The following is a 7655-nucleotide window of genomic DNA, read 5'->3' on the forward strand; positions in this document are numbered from 1 at the left end:
AAAACTCTAAAGTTATATGGACTCCCAAGTCTCTTTTGAAAGACTTGAATATTGAAAATACTTCAAATTTGACATTCAAGCTTCCAAAGGCTTCCAAAGGCTTCCACTCTACCTTCTTCCAAACATCTACTTAAAAAGATTTCAAAATCTTCCACTCCATCTTCCTCTAAAAGTATTACATCTAAACCTCAAGCTATTTCCTCCATCATCCCTTTGTCATTCCACTACCCTTCGAGGTATGTGTTGTGTTGATCTTTCCTACTTTCGCACCTACCTGTCTACAATATTTTGAAGCCTACAATTTCTTACCATCCTTGCTCCATTTATCTATCCAAAACCTACAACCTTCTCCTCCATCTACCTCTCTTCTTCCCACCATCTCCCTTCCATTACCCTATCAGCATCTTTGAGCATACATTTCTATGGTCTTTGCTTATCACGACTTCTCTTTCATAATCCATCCATTCCCTCTTCCTCTTTGATCTTCACATTGTTGAGCTATCCAAGCACATTGGCTATCTTATCTATGGCATACCCTATAATGCTCATGCGCTCATTTCATTCATTTTTAGCTTTATCCCTATTGCTAACTTATCCCTATCCTATATGTTTGATACCTTGATCTTGGTCATTTCCCTCTCTTGGCATGTTCATTCTTTGGACTGCTTGCTTTCATGACATCTTGTCATTGTGCTCTTTCTATTGGCTTCTATGCCTCTATTCTATCTCACTTTTTAGTTGATGCTCCTACTATCGTTCGCTCCTTGCTTCCACTACTTATCCAAAATCTACTTTATATGGCTATCTTTCCCTAGCTTGGGTACTCTTGAGGAGTCAGTCCTTGAGGATCACTTTCACTTGCTTCATATATGTTTCCTATCCATCTCTACTTATCCACTAGCTTGTTGCTCCATCATATACTACACCTTGCTATACATTGGGACAAATGATATGATCTTGCTTGAGAAAGTTTCTTAAAAATCAGAAAAAGTCCTGAAAAAAATCCTACAAAGTATAAAATGTCCTGAAAAAATGAGCATCTTAGTCAAAGTCTATTCCTAAATACTTTGATGTCTCGCCAAAAAAAATAGCAAGGTTTCTTGCACTTATTTCTATCAGGCTTGCAACACACTTATTGCTCATCCACTTCACTGTTCCATCTTGCTTTACCTAGCTTGGAGTTAACTCTTGTCATAATCTAGGGGGCATATCTTGTTTATCCTTTCAAGGACCTTCTTGCACATGAATATTTTTCTTTGACATTGCAGTGTCTACCAAATAGTGTTTCTCAACACTTTTCTGAGCAGTCTAGAGTGGTGATAGATTTCCCTCTTGTAGAATAAAATGAGAATAACCATGTGACTTTCGCACACATTGTACTATACATCGCTAAGATTTGATTTAATTTATTTCTTTGTGTGTTGTCCATGATTATTTCTTGCATAACTATTCCCTCCCTAATAATTTCTCGATGATGTCATGGACTAGAAGATTGGGGGCATGGGGCATGTTTTGTTTGTTTTCTACTTGCAGGTGTGCTTTGAAAATCTTAGGTGTATTGAGCATTTTTTTGGATCAATTTGACACTTAAGATTTTCTAGGTTACATCCTTGTCTGTTATGCAAGTGCATTCTTCTAGTCATCTTGACATTCTATGTCTTGATGCAAAAATAATCTCGCTATATTAAATCTAGGAAATCCAACTACTTTACTCATCTTGACCTCTATGTCTTTGGTGTTTAAGTTGGATTCCCACATATCCGATAAAGATCATATTCATATCTTCATACTTCATGCTAGTGATGATTGTATGATCTAAAAGTTTGATGATGAAAAAAGAATCTAAAAGTCAAAGAGTCTTTTGTGAATAAACCACATTTTCATGTTAGTTTGCATTATAGGGTTCATTTTGGGTTTGCATATAAGAGAGAACCTCCTCTTTATCATTCATGGACATATCAACTAGCTACATTCATCTTTTCTTCCTTCTTCTTGATCATATCTTCATAGATTTCTTAATCTTGTCATTTCACTATCTTGCTTCAAATTTCTTATTTTGACCTACTTGCAACTATAGCTAAAATTGACACCCTAGATTCATTTTCAGGATCAAAATCAAAATATGAGTCCATGTTTAAGGTCAAAATTTGCATTTTAAAATCTATTTCTTTCTATGCAATTAGCTGACTTACTTGAGCCTAGATCTTTGATTCTTACTAGGGCATTTCTTCACTTCTTTATTTTCACATTGCTTCCATTCTCTTCTTACTTATCATTTCACTTCATATCATGTTTCTTCTATTTCATCCTTTCTTGGGGCATAGCTTCATTTCATTGATGATTGTTCTTGATCTTTATTGACATATATATCTTTGATCTTGCTTTATCTAATCATATCTTGCTAGTTTATGCACTTCCTCTATCATTTCAATTTTGATCCTAAGGGGGCAAACATAATCTATTATTGCTATGCTTGGCAAAATTTTCTCTTTTAGGGGCATATGCTTGACCATTTCCATTTTCTCTTGATCTATCAACTAGTGTTCTAGACTATCACTACCTATCTAATCACTCAATGCTTACTGTATCTATTGCTATTATAGTCTCCTTATTCTTTGACTACATGTTTTCCCATATCGATCATGCATTAGTTAGAGAATGACTTCATTCTTTGAATTTAGAGCTATCTATCTATTTGCTACCATGGCTTCTTCATTTGATGTGTTCCCATATAGATCACACATTAGATGATGAATCCCTAGCTTCTTTCTATTCTTTGACTGCATGTGTTCCCATATCGTTCACACATTAGTCAAAAATGGTAAAATGTAATCACCCAAAATTGGCCCCATAATCTCAAATTGCTAAATCATTGCTTCTATTGATCAACTTGATAAAAATTAGATAATCGTCGAATATCATCTAGCTCATGCTCCTTAATAATTCATTCATTTCTATAAGATGTTAGATATTTGAATTTATTAAAATGTTAGACATTCTTATTCAAATTTGAATTTGAACCCCTTTTGAGAAAACACATATTATTCATTTTTGGAAATCAAAAATGGACCTTATTCTCAATCAATTTAATATTTAAAAGTGGAATGAGGGATCTTAATTTGAAATTCATTTCATTTTAATTGGAATTCGGGATCTTAATTTGATATTCGTTCTATTTTAAGTGGAATGAAGGATCTTTATTTGAAATTCATTTTATCTTGAGTGGGATGAGGTGTTTTAATTTTATCTTCATAATGGGTTATTAGGTGGAGCTCACCTACCTATTTTCTATCTAAGTGGAGCTCTTACCTCATTTTTAATATCCTAAGTAAATTTTCCACTCAAATAAAATAAGTTCCACTCATCATAATTCCATCTCCACCCTTGATTTGGATTTTCATGTCTTTTGATCTACACTGTTTGTTTTTCCTTAAAAGAGGAGGGATTTCTCTTCATTTTGAGAGGTCCATATTTCATAGGGTTATGTTGTGAGAGAGACATTATTTATATAGAGTTATGCTGCAAATTTATAGAGTCTTCATCTTTTCATTCTAGTTATAATTTGCATACATTTAGTTCATATTCGTATGCAGGTTTAATCTAGTTTCTTTCCATGCATTTGATAATATAGTATTGCATTTGCTTAAATCTCATATAGTTTCATTTCATCTAAAGAATCTTCCATTTTGTGGTTTTTTCACAAAGGATTCTATTAACTCAACTGACAGCTTTCATGTGCATTTCCATCCTTTGCACTCCATGACTAGGGAGCTCTAGGTCGACATTCAACGCTCTTAATTCATGAGACAACCTTGGATATAATGATGTAGAGTAGTGCACTTTTTCGAGTACACGGTGGTCACTAAGGTTCCATCCAAGTCAACATACACTCCTCTCAACATCATAGATAAAATGAAGAGGACCAATATTAGTGCTCCTATGTGGGATGTTCTTGCAATAGCATCTCATTTTGAATTACTGTAACAAGAATTAAAGACTATTAAAGTGCAGAATGGACCAACTACCTGTATATACTAATATGTTAGCAAGAAACACTAATCTATTAAGAGAACAAAGCATTAACTAACAAAGATTAATATAACATATAAGAGAGACTAAATAGGAACCCCTAATTAGGAATGTGAGCCAAATGAATGGACTCTCCCAATAGGAATTAGCTCTTTGCTTTTTAGATGAGTCTAAATGAATGATTGGTATGTATGCTCAAGATACTCAAACTATGCTTCAATGGAGATGGAAAATGGAAAATTGGTAGCTTTGTGAGCTCTCAATTTGGCATCATAAGGGTATGGTTAAGGGTTTTGTTTCTCAAACTAACATTATAACTTTAGCTTCAAGGTTGTGATGATATGGCTTGGGAGGGCATTCAATTTATAGGCAAGAGGCTTGAGGGATGGAGGGCTAAGATGGAAGGAAAGGAAAAAGCTTATGGAGGGCTTAGATTGCATGAGAGGAGAGCACATGGATTGTGCTTCCTTACAGCCAATCAGAGAGTGACACATGTCACAGGGTGAGAGGATGGAGGAAAGGGCAAGGATGAGTCAACAAAAAAGGCTCAAGGGATAATATCTTCATAAAGACCCTTCTTAATGGCTTGTAAGAGCAATGAATGGGCTTGTAAGAGTCTTTATGGCCTTTGTAAGAGCATTCATGGCTTAGTAGTTGGGATATTTTGGAGGGAGTTGAGATTGTTGACTTTGTTTGGCTTAGGAAAGTCTTAAACTTGTTTAGGGAATGTGACAAGGTTAGGGGTGAGATTAGAGGTGATTTAGGATTAGACTAAGCTTGTTAGAGATATGCAAGTGGATGGCATTTAATGAGGGTGGGTGAGTTAGTGGCTAAGATTGGTTAGTATGGGTGGATGGGGTGGATTAGGCTAAATGGAGGATTTAGGATAGTTTAGGGGTTATTAGATTTGAGGGATTTATTTATCAAACAGATTTATTTAATAAATGAGGGTTTTGGAATTAGATAAGAGAATAGCATTAATAGATAAATAATGGGTTATTTGATTTATCAATTAGGAATATAGATGATTAATTAAATTAATCAGCTCGGGGATGGCAAAAGGATTAATTAAATAAGAATTTAATTAATGATGCCTTTAGAGATAGCTAAATAAGATTACCCAAGTGTTGTAATCAGATTTAGGTGTCTACATTTTTGCCCCTCTTTGACATAGTGTTGAGACAACACTATTTCAAAGAAGTTTGAATGGAAATGACACGAGGAAGATGTTTTAGCAACAAGGTTGCCCCAGTCTAAGATAAGAAGAGGAGAGACTAGACTTAGTGATAAAAATGTATATACTAATATGTTAGCAAGAAACACTAATCTATTAAGAGAAAAAAGCATTAACTAACAAAGATTAATATAACATATAAGAGAGACTAAAGAGGAATCCCTAATTAGGAATTTGAGTCAAATGAATGGACTCTCCCAATAGGAATTAGCTCTTTTCTTTATAGATGAGTCTAAATGAATGATTGGAATGTATGCTCAAGATACTCAAACTATGCTTCAATGGAGATGGAAAATGGCAAATTGGTAGCTTTGTGAGCTCTCAATTTGGCATCATAAGGGTATGGTTAAGGGCTTTGTTTCTCAAACTAACATTATAACTTTAGCTTCAAGGTTGTGATGATATGGCTTGGGAGGGGATTCAATTTATAAGCAAGAGGTTTGAGGGATGGAGGGCTAAGATGGAAGGAAAGGAAAAAGCTTATGGAGGGCTTAGATTGCATGAGAGGAGAGCACATGGATTGTGCTTCTTTATAGTCAATCAGGGAGTGACACATGTCACAAGGTGAGAGGATGGAGGAAAGGGCAAGGATGAGTCAACAAAGGAGGCTCAAGGGATAATATCTTCATAAATACCCTTCTTAATGGCTTGTAAGAGCAATGAATGGGCTTGTAAGAGTCTTTATGGCCTTTGTAAGAGCATTCATGGCTTAGTGGTTGGGATATTTTGGAGGGAGTTGAGATTGTTGACTTTGTTTGGTTAGGAAAGTCTTAAACTTGTTTAGGGAATGTGACAAGGTTAGGGGTGGGATTAGAGGTGATTTAGGATTAGACTAAGCTTGTTAAAGATATGCAAGTGGATGGCATTTAATGAGGGTGGGTAAGTTAGTGGCTAAGCTTGGTTAGTATGGGTGGATGGGATGGATTAGGCTAAATGGAAGATTTAATATAGTTTAGGGGTTATTAGATTTGAGGGCTTTATTTATCAAATAGATTTATTTAATAAATAAGGGTTTTGGAATTAGATAGGAGAATAGGATTAATAGATAAATAATGGGTTATTTGATTTATCAATTAGAACTATAGATGATTAATTAAATTAATCAGCTAGCGGATAGCAAAAGGATTAATTAAATAGGAATTTAATTAATTATGCCTTTAGAGATAGCTAAATAAGATTACCGAAGTGGTGTAATTAGATTTAGGTGTCTACATTTTTGCCCCTCTTTAACATAGTGTTGAGACAACACTATTTCAAAGAAGTTTGAATGGAGACGACATGAGGAAGATGTTTTAGTAACAAGGTTGCCCCAGTCTCAGATAAGAAGAGGAGAGACGAGACTTAGAGATTAAAATGTATATACTAATATGTTAGCAAGAAACACTAATCTATTAAGAGAACAAAGCATTAACTAACAAAGATTAATATAACATATAAGAGAGACTAAAGAGGAACTCGTAATTAGGAATGTGAGCCAAATGAATGGACTCTCCCAATAAGAATTAGCTATTTGCTTTGTAGATGAGTCTAAATGAATGATTGGTATGTATGCTCAAGATACTCAAACTATGCTTCAATGGAGATGGAAAATGGCAAATTGGTAGCTTTGTGAGCTCTCAATTTGGCATCATAAGGGTATGGTTAAGGGCTTTGTTTCTCAAACTAACATTATAACTTTAGCTTCAAGGTTGTGATGATATGGCTCAAGAGGGGATTCAATTTATAGGCAAGAGGCTTGAGGGATGGAGGGCTAAGATGGAAGGAAAGGAAAAAGCTTATAGAGGGCTTAGATTGCATGAGAGGAGAGTACATAGATTGTGCTTTCTTATAGCCAATCAGGGAGTGACACATGTCACAGGATGAGAGGATGGAGGAAAGGGCAAGGATGAGTCAAAAAAGGAGGCTCAAGGGATAATATCTTCATAAAGACCCTTCTTAATGGCTTGTAAGAGCAATGAATGGGCTTGTAAGAGTCTTTATGGCCTTTGTAAGAGCATTCATGGCTTAATGGTTGCGATATTTTGGAAGGAGTTGAGATTGTTGACTTTGTTTGGCTTAGGAAAGTCTTAAACTTGTTTAGGGAATGTGACAAGGTTAGGGGTGGGATTAGAGGTGATTTAGGATTAGACTAAGCTTGTTAGAGATATGCAAGTGGATGGCATTTAATGAGGGTGGGTGAGTTAGTGGCTAAGCTTGGTTAGTATGGGTGGATGGGGTGGATTAGGCTAAATGGAGGATTTAGGATAGTTTAGGGGTTATTAGATTTGAGGGATTTATTTATCAAATAGATTTATTTAATAAATGAGAGTTTTGGAATTAGATAGGAGAATAGGATTAATAAATAAATAATGGGTTATTTGATTTATCAATTAGGACTATAGATGATTAATTA

This window comes from Cupressus sempervirens, chromosome 1, assembly GCF_028749045.1.
Source record: "Cupressus sempervirens isolate cs-2001-9-10 chromosome 1, ASM2874904v1, whole genome shotgun sequence".
In the NCBI taxonomy this organism is placed as follows: domain Eukaryota; kingdom Viridiplantae; phylum Streptophyta; class Pinopsida; order Cupressales; family Cupressaceae; genus Cupressus; species Cupressus sempervirens.